Source organism: Nipponia nippon, unplaced genomic scaffold (assembly GCF_047370975.1).
Source record: "Nipponia nippon isolate SJK-2023a ecotype South Korea unplaced genomic scaffold, ASM4737097v1 scaffold_3, whole genome shotgun sequence".
In the NCBI taxonomy this organism is placed as follows: Eukaryota; Metazoa; Chordata; class Aves; order Pelecaniformes; family Threskiornithidae; genus Nipponia; species Nipponia nippon.
In genome coordinates, this window is record NW_028262347.1 from 121,104,375 (window position 1) to 121,118,894 (window position 14,520).

A 14,520-nucleotide genomic window follows, 5' to 3' on the forward strand; every position below is an offset into this window, starting at 1 on the left:
TCTTCCCGTTGTCCTGATTTTAATTAAACTACTCCAGTTTGTACATTTCCATAGATTTTATTAAAATAAAATCTCATATTGGAGATAATCTTTTTCTTACCAGAAAAGGAGAATCTGATGGTTTTTAGGTATTCCAAGAATAGAGGAAGTCTTTAAATTCTAGACATCTCAGATCATCGTATCACCTTGCTCAGATCGACTCAAGGATTTAGACACCCAAATGGGATTTTGGCAGAGTTCATGTGCCTAATTCCAAGAATAAGTTGCTCCACATCTTGCGTGGATCTCCAGGTGTCCAGAATTATTTACACTTCAGTAACTGGCCCATCATTTTGTCCATGTTGTTGTCTTGTGAAAATGAAGAGTAGAGCTCTGCCCTGCTTGGAAGCAGAGATGCTTCATCGGCTGTGATAGAGCTGCAAGAACATCCCAAAAGATCCTATTTTAGAGGGCAGCAGTGTCAAATGCTGTGCTGGATAGGACTGGTGTATACTCTGGGGTTTTCCAGTCAAACTATAGTTATGGCTCTGACCAACTTCTTTGGGCCAAAATGTTCTAGTGTTCACTAATTTTGGGCTGTGTCAGATTTCTGACCAATTGCCCTAAAGATATATCACTTTGAGTTACAGAAGTAAAAAAAAAAACTATTCTACAGCTTCACCTGAAGGTGGCAAGAACTGCACCTCCCTACTTCATAGCCCCAGAGCTGTTGCCAGCTGTTGAAAGTACATTAGCTGCTCCTGCCTCTGAGGCACAGTTTGTTCCAAGGCTTTGGCTGGATAATGTTTATGATGTTATTATTTGTAAGAGCAAAACATTGATTATATCATGTATCAGAAAAAAATTGCAATAAGGCTACAAATCCTTTCTAACTAAGCACAACTACTTAGAATCAGTGAGCATATTTCTCCAAGAAACTTCTTTTTACTTTGAACTACACTGGTCTTTTTAAAATATGACTTCTACAGAAGGTATTTGTTCCATGGTATTTTTTTTTTAATCCACAACGTCTCTCTGAGTGTTGTGCTCACTTTACGTGTTCAGACTTTCCTGTGTACAGAGTGCCAGCCGAAAGCAGGAGCAGCATCACGAGCAGCCGTATCTGAAGCAGTCGTGTGCTGTTGCACACGTGAGGAGTGAGCAGTGCTGGGCAAAGGCTGCACCCTCCGACCTGCCCTCCATCCCGGTGAGCTTTGTTGACTCAGAAGCATGTGAACAGTGGTTCTGTGGCAGGTCCACAAGTTGAAGCAGAGACAAATTACCTTACCCAGTCAGCTCCCCAAATTAAAAACTGAGACTGGCAGTACATCAAGTACCAGAATTTGTTCCAGATTTAAGCAAATGCATAATGGCAGGTGTACAATGGAATTTAGGTCAGGCAGGCAAGAGGGATCAACAGCACAGAGCCACAGGCTCTAATTCTAACTAATCAAGAGACCGGCCAGGGGTTTAGTCCTGGCAATTGAAGTGGCAAACTGAGAATAATTACATGTTTGGAAAAACATCCCCTTGGGCGTTCATAGTCAGCCTAGATCACTAGAAATTATTATGATAAAAAGCATAATGCAATAACCAGGTTGGCTGGTAGCAGCCAGAACATCTATTGCAATAACCACAATCCAGGCTCTGCAGAGAGGTTTCGGGGGAAGACTAGAGGATTAGTGAAGAACTAGTGTGTGGGGAAGTGCAGGTACTTAGCTGTTTGGGAAACCAGAAATTTTGAAAGAATCCTATCTAAGAAAAAAGAACAGTCTGACACATTAGACTTAGCAGAGCACTCAGAGATGAATTTCTTAATTTCTATGACTGATGTCAACTATTTAAAAATAGTTGTTTGGAAAATTGCTGTTTATTTCAGGCAGGTGTTCAGTGCAGCCTTCACAGGAGCATGAAGACGTCTGCAGAAATCTAAGGCACATAAATTCTAGGAAATACCCTTGGGGTTAAGAAGTAGGATGTAATGTAAATTATTCATAGCTGGAAATTAGTAATTAGTCATTCAGTGACAGAGGAGACAGGAAGACTAGACAAAGTGTTCATTAAGAGGTTCTAGGCCCTTTTTCAGGCAGGCTGCAAAGTGATAGCTAGAGTCATTGGCCAAAGAAAAGCCCACAACACACCCAATTAAGAAAAGGTTATCTTGCAGGAGCAGATTGTAAGTCAGAGAGTCTTATGGCTGTGTGAATAAAGCTGTGTTCTCCACGGACCCAGATGCAAGTTAACTGGAGAGATTAAGACATTGCCCATAGGTGAGCTGCCAAACTACTGTTCAATGAACAGGGAGTCATCTGCTCCTTGAAAGATGTCCCTCAGCTAATAGAAGTCATCTAAGTCCATGGGGTCACTCATTTAGGATCATGTGAAGCACAAAAATATATAGCTCTAGGGTGCCACTGTTTAATATTGCACTATTATTCACTTTGAGCACTTTGGGGCAGGGGCCATAGTGACCTAAGGACTTACACAGTGAGTACTTACTACTTATGGGGCCCACATGCTCTCTGGGGACTGTAGGTATCCGCTCCTGAAAAGGAAACAGAAGGAAAGTATTCAACTAAATAAGGGAACTGGAAATGTATGAAAATACAATAAATGTAATTTACGGCAATAAATGTAATAAACAGAGCTGCAGAAAAAAGCCAATTATTTTAAAAATTAATCTTAATGTTTTACCATGCTTAGAGGAGTTCTGTTAAGTAACTAACTCGCTACTTTTTTGGGGGAACTGCTTCAGTAAAGATTTTGTGTTTTGAAATATAAAAACTCAACAAATGCAATGAAACTACAATTCTTTACTAAAATAAATAAATACATTTAAATAAAGAAATTTATCACCCAAAGAGTTTGTAACTTCTGGGGTTAAACTTTGGAAAAAAAGTAACTTCAAAAAAAAGGGCTTAAAAAAACCTGTAATTTTTTCATTTGAACCTGAAAATGCACATTTATTACAAAATATTATTAATAACTTGTATATCATATGCAAGGTTATTTAAGTTTATTAAATTAATTGCAGCAACTTAGTTTCATGGGTTCAATCTATGCAACAGATTTAGGGCAATATGATAGGCAATTATTTCCTAGGGGATGGAGACCTCTGAATTCTCCCACAAAGGATCCTAAAGGATCAGAGAACTGTATTTTAGAGGTTTTTTTCAGTAGAAAAGAAGCTGTACCCACTCTGATTTTAGTCTGTGTGTATAATATTAACACACGTTTGACCCATGGCTGTTACTGCTCATGCTGGGAGAAGCAGGAAAACTGAATGAGGGTTGGCAGTATGGTTCGTAGCGCTAGAGTAAATTTAACAACTCTGTGTATTTGTTACCTGCAAATTCTCAGAGGGCTTACTCCATCTGTGGTTTTTGGGTTTTTTTTTAATGGGAATATACATGTGGGACGACTACTCAAAGCCCAAAAGCATTTGAGTGATGTTGGTCTGCATTTACATGTCAGAGAGATGGTGTTACCCATTGATGAGCTCTGCTTCCTTAAGCTTTAGCCTTTACCCACCCCTAGAAAAGCACAAGGCAAAGCTCTCCAGATGAGGGCTGGGGGCATTTTTATGCTACGGGACTTAATTAGGGGCTTGTATTGTAATTTGTGTTTATTTTGTAGAAAGGCAAGCCATAAGGATCCTTCTTAGCATGCTGTGTATAGACTGTCTACATGTTATACAGAAGAAAAGAAAATGTATACAAGGTCGAGGGCAACTACAGCGTACAAGGAAACTGTGTTAAATTAAGGCACATATCTAGGTCAAGAAAGGGTTTCAATTGAGTGGAAAAAATGAGGGAAAGAAGATTTAGGAGACACAAATAATTATTGAGTGAATTTTTGGCATGGGGACACTCTCAGGATAGAGTCAGTCAAATAGCTTATTTGAACTAAAGTTGGCCAGTTTTTGCTATATGAGAAGCATAGCAGCGAGGATCATTTTTACAGGCCAGAGGGAGGAAATGAGAAGATTACATAAAAATCAACAGAATTGGAAAAATGTAATAATACAGAATTCTGACAAATACTGTTTTAAAATACATTCACTTATTTGAAAGCCCTTACCAAAGCTGCATATAAACTCATAAGCTACCAAGATTTGAATAAGAGACTCTGGGGTTTTACTCATAAAAAGGTGCTGACATGGTTGGGTCAAATTTTTTTCCGTTAAATTTAATGGTAGAATCAGAATGTACATCCATGCATGACTTGAAAAGAAAATTGTCCAATTTGTGAAGACTGGTACCAGCCAGTGAATGAGATTAAGAAAATGAGAACTTAACATAGGGAAAAGCTCCTGTTTTCTCCCATAAAAATGAGTGATCATACTCTCAGCAGCAAATGTGATGCCCTTCTAGTGGATGCTAGAACTATCACGTTGCATTTACTACAGCAATGCAAAGTTGTTGACAGATATGCGTATTTCCTTCCTCCTGACTTTATTTTCTCTACTGTGTTTATTTAAAAAAAAAAAAAAAAGTCACTTGCAGATAGCAAAAAAGAAAAGGACTAAGAGTAAAAGAATTAACCGTGGTCAGGCACCTCAACTTAGCCATTTTCTACTTTTTTTTCGTGTAAATGCACCCGATCACAAAATGCTAGTTTGATTTTAGTTACCCTAAAGGCTTGTGGATACAAAAAGCTAGAGTGCTGGTTCTGACCCAGTCATACCCTTTACTTTGTGATCTCTTGACAACATGTTGACACATCTAAACAACAAGTGCAGACAATCATGTTTGTTCCACCCTGAGACGAACCTGACTAGACATAAGCCTGCTTTAGACCAAAACCCGGGTAGCCACATTAAAGCCACCACTTTTCCTTGGGTTTATATTAGTGCATCTACATTGTTTCCAAAGAAGATGTGGTTTATGGCTGGCTAGGCCAGAAGATAGGCCAGACCATAACTGTCTGCATCAGTTTGTGTAGACTCACTTCTAACAGAACATATTGATGGGAGCTATTATTCGTGGTGCCATCAGTTTTACAGCCTTTGGTTTCTTCATACCCTTGTACTAATTTAAAATTGTTTTTATTCTTTTCAAAGGAGAAGGAACACAATAGCAAGTTCTATACCAAATATGTAAGACTGTACACACTGCTTTAAGGACAGGCGTTTATTTAACTTCTATAGTGCTAGCAATTAAAATAAACTTTAAACCCAGATTTAAACCTGGGGGTATAATTATGATATTCAAAGTCCTCAGTGAGATGATTAAAATATTATTTAGGTGTGTAAATAATGGTCACTTGAAGTATAAAAGAACACTTGGGTGGTTAGATTCCCTGTATCTCTACAGAACAGAATGTGGTCAAGGGGACAGAACCATTATCTGCTCTGGCAACTCATACTTTGTTTAATCCGTTTGTTCCTGAATACAGTTATGCTAGCAGTACTCCTTACAATCTCGTCAGAACTATAGTAAGAATTAGATATTATTCTCTGAGAATGATCTCTCTATTTGACCCAATAACAAGAAAACCCATAAAATGCACTGTAAAAGATAATTTTCTCAATCCTGTAAACACTGTACATACAAAACTGTACTATTCCTCTGATGGCTGAGACATTCATGTAACAACAATTTAAAGTCCAATACCCATAGTCTAATCATTATATCATGAAGGAGCTAGAAAGCTGGATAAAAAGTTGTTTCAGGATTTTTATGAGTTGATCAGATCCATGTAAGATAATCATACATCTCCCATTTCCCAGGATAGAATAATTCACATGGGAAAATTGCTAGATGATCTATTCTGTCACCTGTGACATTTCTTCTTTCTGTAACTGGAAATGATCTGAAGAATGACAAAGTGGCAATCATTCTCAGCTCCCACATGGGAAACCATCAAATGAGCTCGGACTCTTCCAGAAGAGAGGCAGCCGACAAGGGTAGTGACAAGGTCTATAAAATCATGAATGATGATATTGTAGATGCTAAAGGTTTACACTGGTTTAAGAGGAAATTAGACAAGTTCATGGAATCAAAATCCACGGAGGGTTATTAAATCATGGAAACCACATCTGAAGCTGAGAGCGGACAGAAGCTAAGAGAGCTGGAGTGGGGAAATGATCTGTGCTTGTTCTGTTCTTGCTCTTTGCCTATGGATGCTGTCAGAGAGAGTGGACTGAGGTAGGCAGACCTTTGGTGTGATCACTCTCCTTATATTTTTATGTAACAGAACCTGTGGAAACTGCTGTCTCTTCAAGTCTACATGACTGGTATGACTCCTCTGTACAGAAAGTAATATAAAGAAAGACCCTTCTTGTGTGTTTGATATGTCATACCTGAAAGGGTATTTGAACAAATACGTAAATAGGCAAAGCTTTTATTTTTAATGACCAAAGTTGCGATTTTATTGGAACTGTTTTTCAAGAGCCAAAAGAGATAGAAAATATTTCAGTGAGTTAGTCTGCTTAAATGAAAACGGGCTGAGCTTTGCATATTTTGCTGTCTGAAGAGTTTCATATCCCTCCTCCTTTGGTACCCAAAGAGTTTCAACCATTTGCCTATTCAGAACTAGGACAATGGAAAAAGCTGGTTTTGTGTTAATCCAGTTATGTCCTTACCAGTTCTAAATATCTTTGGACAAGTCATTGGAGGTGCTTGAATGTCCGGATGATAAACCACTGGAAACCCTCACTCTAGAAACACTGCATAGTGATACCCAAACCAAAGCAGACACAGTTACATGGTATGAAATGTAGGTTTGCTCCAGCTCTCACCCATCTTCAGAGGTGCGCTTCACTGTCTCTGTGCCTTGACAAGGGTGAGGTGACTGCATATCCCTAAGGCACCACAGGCATGAGAAGGAGAGTTGATTTTAACCTCTGACTCGACCATCTACCCACACAAACCTAAAATAACACAAAATAAGGAATTACATTGGAGAAGTTACTTTCACCACAAAGACAATAACAGATAAGACAAAACAAAAGTTAATCCTTCTCTAGAGAGGGAAGAAAATGAATTAAACCACTAGATAACACCAAGAAAATGTTGGCTCTGGGAAAATCCAATGGGTGGGCCAACTGCTTATCAATGCCAAAATTAAGCACAAATATTTAAAAACAGTATCATCTGGAAATTACAGGGACAGAGATAAAACAACTACTAAAAAGAGACAATTTGTACCAAGATAGGGACAGCGGTGGAAAAGCCTTCATTTTAGTGACTGTTCTCATCAGAGCTATAAAATGCAAATGTTGTGCACACATGTGTCTGCCATCTGCAGGGCCTGGCAGCCCGCAGGCTGGCTGCATGGGCAATCAAATTTTCACATTATGAATGATAAGAAAGCAATACAGTGGCAGCGGTGGCTCATGATGTGCTCTACCACGCAGGTGGTGTTTACAGATAAGCACCTTTTTGAAATGAACATTTGAGGTCAAAATAATCCAGGGAGTTATTTGAGCAAAAAAGCAAACAATATTAAAATAAATATGAGCTCACTGTAACCCTTACTGCTTAGGCCGTTGTGTTTATGGCAGACTCCCCAAACAGAGCAGTTTCCCTTTGTAGTCATGCAATGCACCTGCCACTTTTACAGCACAAACTCACACCTCTGTTTTCACGTTGCTAATCTATCTGCATGCCCTCATTGTGGTTACAGGTTGCATAGTCAAAGAAACAAGCATCCAGATTTGCCCCTTAATATTATTTTAATGAATTGCATCATGGAGAAGTAGATTGAAAAAGGCACCTTGTACAAGCAAAAATCAGGTCTATTTAAAAGCTGAAAAAAAATAAAACACCGTGTCTTTGACAAAGAGTAGCATACATTGAAGAGTTCATAGCTGTTACTACCAAAAACATAAAAAGTTAAAGTTTCATATTCGACCTTGACTTTCAGTCACGGTTATGTTCAAAGATGTGCTATTCGCCAAGATTTAAAGCAGACATTCACTGCAAACATGAATTAAGACACACCAAGTTTGGTGAGATCAACTCTGCAACGTTATAACTCAATTTAAATCCGTGAACAATCTATAGAGTTGAAACAAATCATACCAGATAAAGAGCTGCCTAAGTGAAAGGTCTTTGACTCTGAATATGTGATTTAATGCTGGTTTAGAAGAGGAATATGCAGTCGTACCAGAGGCTGGTCCCAGGTCCATTAATAACAATCAGAATCTAGCCTTCTAATACCAGATTATTTTGTGAGAGTATTTCATTCTGTTTGGTTCTGCGCAGAGTTAAATAAGCAATAACTTGTTGTGTTACCAGTTTCAGTGCAGGCAGAAGGCATTCCTCGCTCTTACATCTTCTGAAATGCATCCATCTTCCCAGTTAATTATTTAATTTTATTGTGGGTTTTGATGTCTTAACCAAACTCAGTCCTATAGCGCTGCTTCTCCCTACAAGCTGTGTTTACAAAGCTCTCTGAGCAAAGAAGCCTTGTAGAAAAGGTTTATTTGGGAAAACTACTTCTTGTTTTCTGAATCTGACAGAAAACTGAAAACGTAAAAATTTCAAGTTTTCATAATTATTTTTAAAGAGCCAAATGCTTAGTACTAGGAGGAATTGTTACCCTGTTCACTGCAATTGAGCGCAAAGACCTGACTCAGCAAAATATAGAGGTCAGTAAGGAAATAGCTTATCTACTCAAAATACTATTAAAAATACAGTGGCAAGACCATGCTGGATATTTTAAAATAATATAAAAAATAAGTGCATGGGAAAGCTGTACAATACGGAACACATTTAGATCATCTTTTTACAGAATCAAAAGCATAATTGTGTATAGCTGATGGTCTGTTTTGGTAAATACATATGATTGCTCAGTATCAGGGAAACTTTACTAATTTTCTGTTTGGAGGCAGCAGAGAGAAGAAAAATGCACTGCCAGCTTTTTTAGTGATGCTAGATCCTTAAAGCTGCTTTTTAACACAGATGGTACAGAGGTGGAATAGAGTCTCATATTTCTTTCTAATAATAGCTATCATTCGTAGGGAATTATATTTCCTAGGGTACTTATCTACTTCTTATATACACACATTTACATATATATATATATATAAAAAAGCATTTATGTATATAGAAAAGACCTTTTAAGACAGAGTGTTCAGTATCTCCTTTAGTGGGTTTCCTGGGGGTTGCATTCTTTGCTTCAGGATAGAGTGTGTGGTGCAGTGCCCTGGGATTTATTTCAACTTGCATGGTAATCTACTGTGAAATTATGATTTTTTCAGTGCTGAGTGGCTGTTCCTGGCAGGAAATGAGTTTTATGAATGCTAATGATATACGATTGGAGCCCACCACACAGCTCTTTTCCCTCCACTGAGAAGAAGGTTCATCAGCGCCATGCCAGCATTGCACGTCTCCTTCCCCGCTCCGCACCACAGGTTTTGGAGAAAGTCCCAGTGCCTGTGTAAGATTAGCCTTGGGAGCAGCAATTTGTGGAGCCTTCTGGGACAGAAATTCCCCCTCCACCCCAAATACATCAGCACAATAGGGTCTCGGCTGCTCCCAGCGGGTTTCCCTTTGCAGCAGCAAGGTGAATGAAGGCATCAGGAGGGAAGGAGGGGGCAGCCAACCTGGGTTTGTGGTTCTCCTTTGTAGGAAAGCATGATGGCAGTGAGCAATGCTGCTGGAAGTCTCCTCATGTCTCCCAGGACAGCCGTTGCAGACAGACAGGCATGAATGCAGGAGCAATCTTGTATTAACACCACACAGATGCAAGGTGCTCTGCTGCTCACCTGTGGCCAGGAGAAGCCTGGGCTGCTAAGTCAAACCTTAGGAGAGGTGCTCAGCAGCAAATAAAGTTGAGTAAAGGGTATGTAATCATCTCTGCTTCCACCCCAAGCAGAAAACCTGCCACGATATACAGAGAACCCTGACCATTAAGATCCTACCTGAAAAAGGATGGGTATTGGATTCAAGTGAAAGTACTATGACACAAAATTTGTCTAGTTTTCCACCCCAGAGCCTCTTATCTACAGCCAAAATGATGCCAGCAGACTACAAATATATCCCAGGTGAACAGGTGAAAAACCTGGGATTATGATAGGAAGACCTTGACCCTAGATGCCAGTGATGTTGCCTTTGGCTGGGATCAGCTGTCATCTGCCGTGCCCAGGCACTTGTGAGTGCACCCTCAGGGGAAAAAAAAAAAAAAAAAAGCAGCACTTGTGAATTGAGCCAAGAAAGAGGGAAATGTAGGAAAAAAAAAAAAAATCAAACCCTGGCAGCATCCTTTGGATAAAGCTGTATTCAGTCTAATGCTATTGATTTTTCATAAATATGTCATATACCTATTATCCTTATCTTACAAAGTTTACCTAGGTTTTGACTGTGTATTTATTAAGTCCTGGATATAAAGAGAAAAGAGATATCTATTTTTCTTTCCCTTCCTTTTTTTTTTTTTTTTACTAAATTATTAAAACAGGGTTCAGCCTCAGGAAGTACTCGTGGGAAAAACGATTCATGTTGGACCAAATCACCTCTGCAGATGATCTCAGGGGTCATTAAGATTCAGTCTGGTGATCTTGCGATTGGGTTTGCGGACTAGTGGGCCAGATTAATCAGTGGCACAAACACCACGCCTGATGCACTGGTGCGGGAAGATCAGAAATTAGGGTGCCATAGTGTTAGAAGGGCAAGCGTGTCATGTAGTCTTCAGCACGGACAGATGAAGGGGGGTTTGTGCTACATCCTGCACTCCCCGATCCTCAGGGCTGAAAGCCTGTCCCGAAGGCAGTATATAGCAATCTCTCAACTTCCCTGGTCACTCGTGACAATACCTGAAAGCATTAAGTGAATCTCCAAAGCATGGCACATCCCAGGTACCTCTGCCCAGAATATCTCTCCTCCTCGCCCTGAGATGTGAGGTATCAGTGGTGGCACCCAGCCAGCATCCCACAGGGACTACACAGCACAGCACAGCTTGGCGTGCCCAGCTGAGCACACAGATCTCCCCTAGCACTGCAAGGTGTCTGGTACACTTTCTGGCACGTCACAATTAATAATAAATAGTCAAGTAGATAAATATTATGCCTGCCCTTTTATCATGTAGAATAAAGGATGCACAAAGAGCCTAAATAACTCATCTGAGCAGTCAGGAGTCTGTGACAAAACTGATAACGGCACCCTGCGTGCCCTGACTCCCAGGTCAGTGCATGGAGTGAAAGGACTTCTTCCCTCCCTGCTGTTAGAGTACAAGCAGCCAGCAAAAGAGCATCATTCCTTTTAAAAAGTCCTCATGGAAAAAATGTGAAGGCATTCCTCAGCAGTAAAATAAGACAGAAAACTCTGGATTGTTGCTGCACTAAGCCCCTCTTGGTTTACTTGATGATGCACAGTGGTGTCTCCTTCAGAGGGGAGCAGAGATACCCCTTAAAGACTCCTAGTCTTTTCCACAATATTGTTATACAAAACGCTGAATTGGTTGATTGGATTTTAGGAGTATCTGTATCTCTTTTGTGGACAACTTTTCCCAAAATGTGTCTCACACAGGCTGCAAATACCCACACATTAGGTAGTGACATCAAGTGGTCCCATCAGGTCATAGGAGCCCAATTCTCTTTGCATTTAAGCCAGCAGAGCTATATACACCTTCACAAAGCTAATCCTTACCCTAGCCTGTATGAGACTGGCTCTGTTGCATGCACCAACAACTGGTGACAGACCCATCACTGAAATGCGGAGAAGAGGAAAGCATCATTCCTGCCGAACGAGATGAAGAGAAGAGGTTTTTTGTTTTGGAGAGAAAGTCTGAGGGAGAGGACTAGCATCAGCTCAGAGATGTTACATTTCGCTCCAATGTTCACTTTTTTGTTCCTAGCTAGTTTGACTTTTCGTTACTTCTGTGTAGCATCTTTTGATTGATGGCTTTACACTTGCTTTCAGACCAGTGATGGTGTGATTCTCTGATCCTCTGGCCTAGTTGTGACAAGTCCTTTAATCATCAAAAGAAGATCAGTTCTGCAGTCCATCTTTGCCTTCCTATCACCACTACACATGTAAAGTGAGAGGATAAATATTGCTTCACATTATACATATGTATATGCTTGTGGTCAGAAGACATTTCTAAGCTCTCCCACTGGTCGCCCGGGGCTCCCACATGATGAATCCTGTCCCAAATGCAGGACGTGCTGCTGTGACAGCAAGCAGCAGGACTGATACGTGGTGTGACATTCCCTGTTAAAGCATGCGGCAAAAATAAGAGGTTCTGTTTTCAGATGGTCTGATAATCATCTCATCTGCTTTTATATGCACTGGCCTCACGGGTACATCAACTTGAATTCTGATTTGTGCCTCTGACAGCAACAGTGACAAATACATAAAATTCTCATATGGTAACTAATTTTTCCTTTATTATGCACAAATACTCTTAGACCAATAAGCTCTAATAGCTAGAATTTATATTCTTGAAAACAATAGGGTTTAATGACTTTCTTTCTAGGTTTTTGTATGTCACTGGAGTTTTGACAGATTTAACATCTACATGACAGCAGAGGATGAAGGGTACATTTCTCTGTCAAAGTCAAGGTTAGAAGACAACTATCACTGAGTTAAATGAGACAGAATTTGGGATTACGTTGCTCACATTTTTAAAAAATTTCTCTGGTTCTGACTCAAAAGATTCTGGACCTCTGTATAAAAACTGTATATCTTCTTTGTCTGCTACTGATTTTAATTGCAGCTAATTAGAATTAGATGGTTTACATACTCCATCTGTCTAAGAATGAGAGACTGATGATATCTGGTAGATGATACATATCCCAGCTGTTGGAATAGTGCAGTGTTTGAAAGCTAATTAAAAAAGAAATAAAAGTAACAAAATACTTAGTTTAAAATTCTGTTAAAATGTCACAGTCATTAAATTCAAACTGAACCAATCTAAACCATAGTTTTATCATGTTTCTTTTCACCATCTGTATGAAAACCTTAGAACACAAATCTTATCCTTTTATTGTTAAATGACACTTTTTGAACCAGCCCTGACTACATGGTGGTTTAACTTTGAATTGCCATGCTTATTTGTTAAGTTAATAGTACTAAGTAAAGTTTAAGCCCCATATAATTGAAAACATCAAATTATATAGCCATGAAAATGGGACTTAAAATGGGAATGGCAGCTGACGCTCAACTGAAATAGATATGTTGGAGTAACAATTAGGTACCCGATTTTTAATTCTTCAGATGATTCATTTAGGCAGGTGTTGCCAGCACTGTAATTTTGAAAAAGGTAAAGGTCAAATATCCTATTTACAAAACCACGTTCCTTGGTTATTGCATATATATCTCAATTCAGCTTTAAGTATAAGCAATAAACCTGAAAATATTTTAGGGCTGATTAAATTAAAGTGAATTTCATATTAAAACATGCTAAAACACACCTACAGAATAAATAACAAGCCCCTGAAGGAAATTTAAATATAGAGTACTGATTAATACCCTAAGCTGATGAATAACATAGTTTTATAAAAAGCATGCTCATGAATCAGGCACCTATGCTTGCAATCAATCCATGTGGGTGGGCCTTGCAGCTGGAAAACACTTAGCTGACGTCTCTAGGTCTCTGTGGGTGTAAAGGTCCATACACACTCACATAGCGATGCAAGTGCAGAACAGGGACTAACATTTTAGCCCTGTTTAGTCATTCGCATCCTAGTCGGAAAATGCCAGAGAAGGTCAAATATCATTGACCTCAGTGTTTGTGAAGATTTTCTGCCAAGTACAAGACAAATCTATAAACAATAAACATGACTTTACTCATATTCTTAGTCACTTCATTAGCAGAACCAAGTAGAAACTATGGCTTTCAACTTTTTTCTTATTTTGAACATATTTTATTTACCAAGTATTTGGTTTGTCACTTTTTTTAATTACACATTTTAGTAAGGAATATTGGGAAAGCTGGAAAGGTCAAAACAAGGATCTTGGAGGATAAACTGTTGTCCTTAAAAGCAATTCCTACTGGAAGAAAATATGATTGAGAGGTCAGTGGTGCTAGGGTAAGAACAAGATAAGTCACAAGCTATTTGAAGTAATGTTTCCTTTGATCTGCCAGGCCTTTCCATACATAAGGAAATCCAGTGGGGTGCTAAAGACTTTGCTAATCTTCCTAATGATATGCTGAGGATGCTTAAGGTTGAGGTTAAAGAGGCCTTTCAGTGCAGCTTGACTTGTGAACTTTTGAAATACAGAACTGACCTTCTTCTCACAGATATTTGCAAAGCATCTGTTCACATTAGCAAATGTGTGGGCAACTGTATGTATGAGCTTGGGCCAGAAAAGTCATGTTAAAAAGAGAACCTTTAGATTAGCTCTGCTGTTAGCAGTCCTGCCCAGGGCAGTGATATTGTAGGGTTCCCAGGGGGCTTTATGAACAAAGTGTATTAAGAACAAGGATGGTCTAAAAGCCTGGAGGAAAATAGGAAATCAAAGAGCTGAGTGGGTCAAAATCTTTGACAGGTATTATCAGACAGGTTGGTGGGCACAGCACAAATGTTCTTGGGAAGACTCGAGCTCCTTATTCTAACATCTGATTTTTAGGTCGACCTTTAACATTCCCGTGGCA

The 14,520-nt window shown here is 39.3% G+C and overlaps 1 long non-coding RNA gene across 1 annotated transcript; it reads right to left on the reverse strand.

Moving 5' to 3' along the window:
* Positions 1 to 200: 200 nt before the first annotated feature.
* LOC148054876 (uncharacterized) lies at positions 201 to 6,612 on the reverse strand. Its single transcript, XR_015706658.1, has 3 exons — positions 6,566 to 6,612; positions 2,479 to 2,524; positions 201 to 416 (listed from the first exon to the last, which is right to left on the reverse strand). It is a non-coding gene; the product is annotated as an uncharacterized LOC148054876 (long non-coding RNA).
* Positions 6,613 to 14,520: the final 7,908 nt, after the last annotated feature.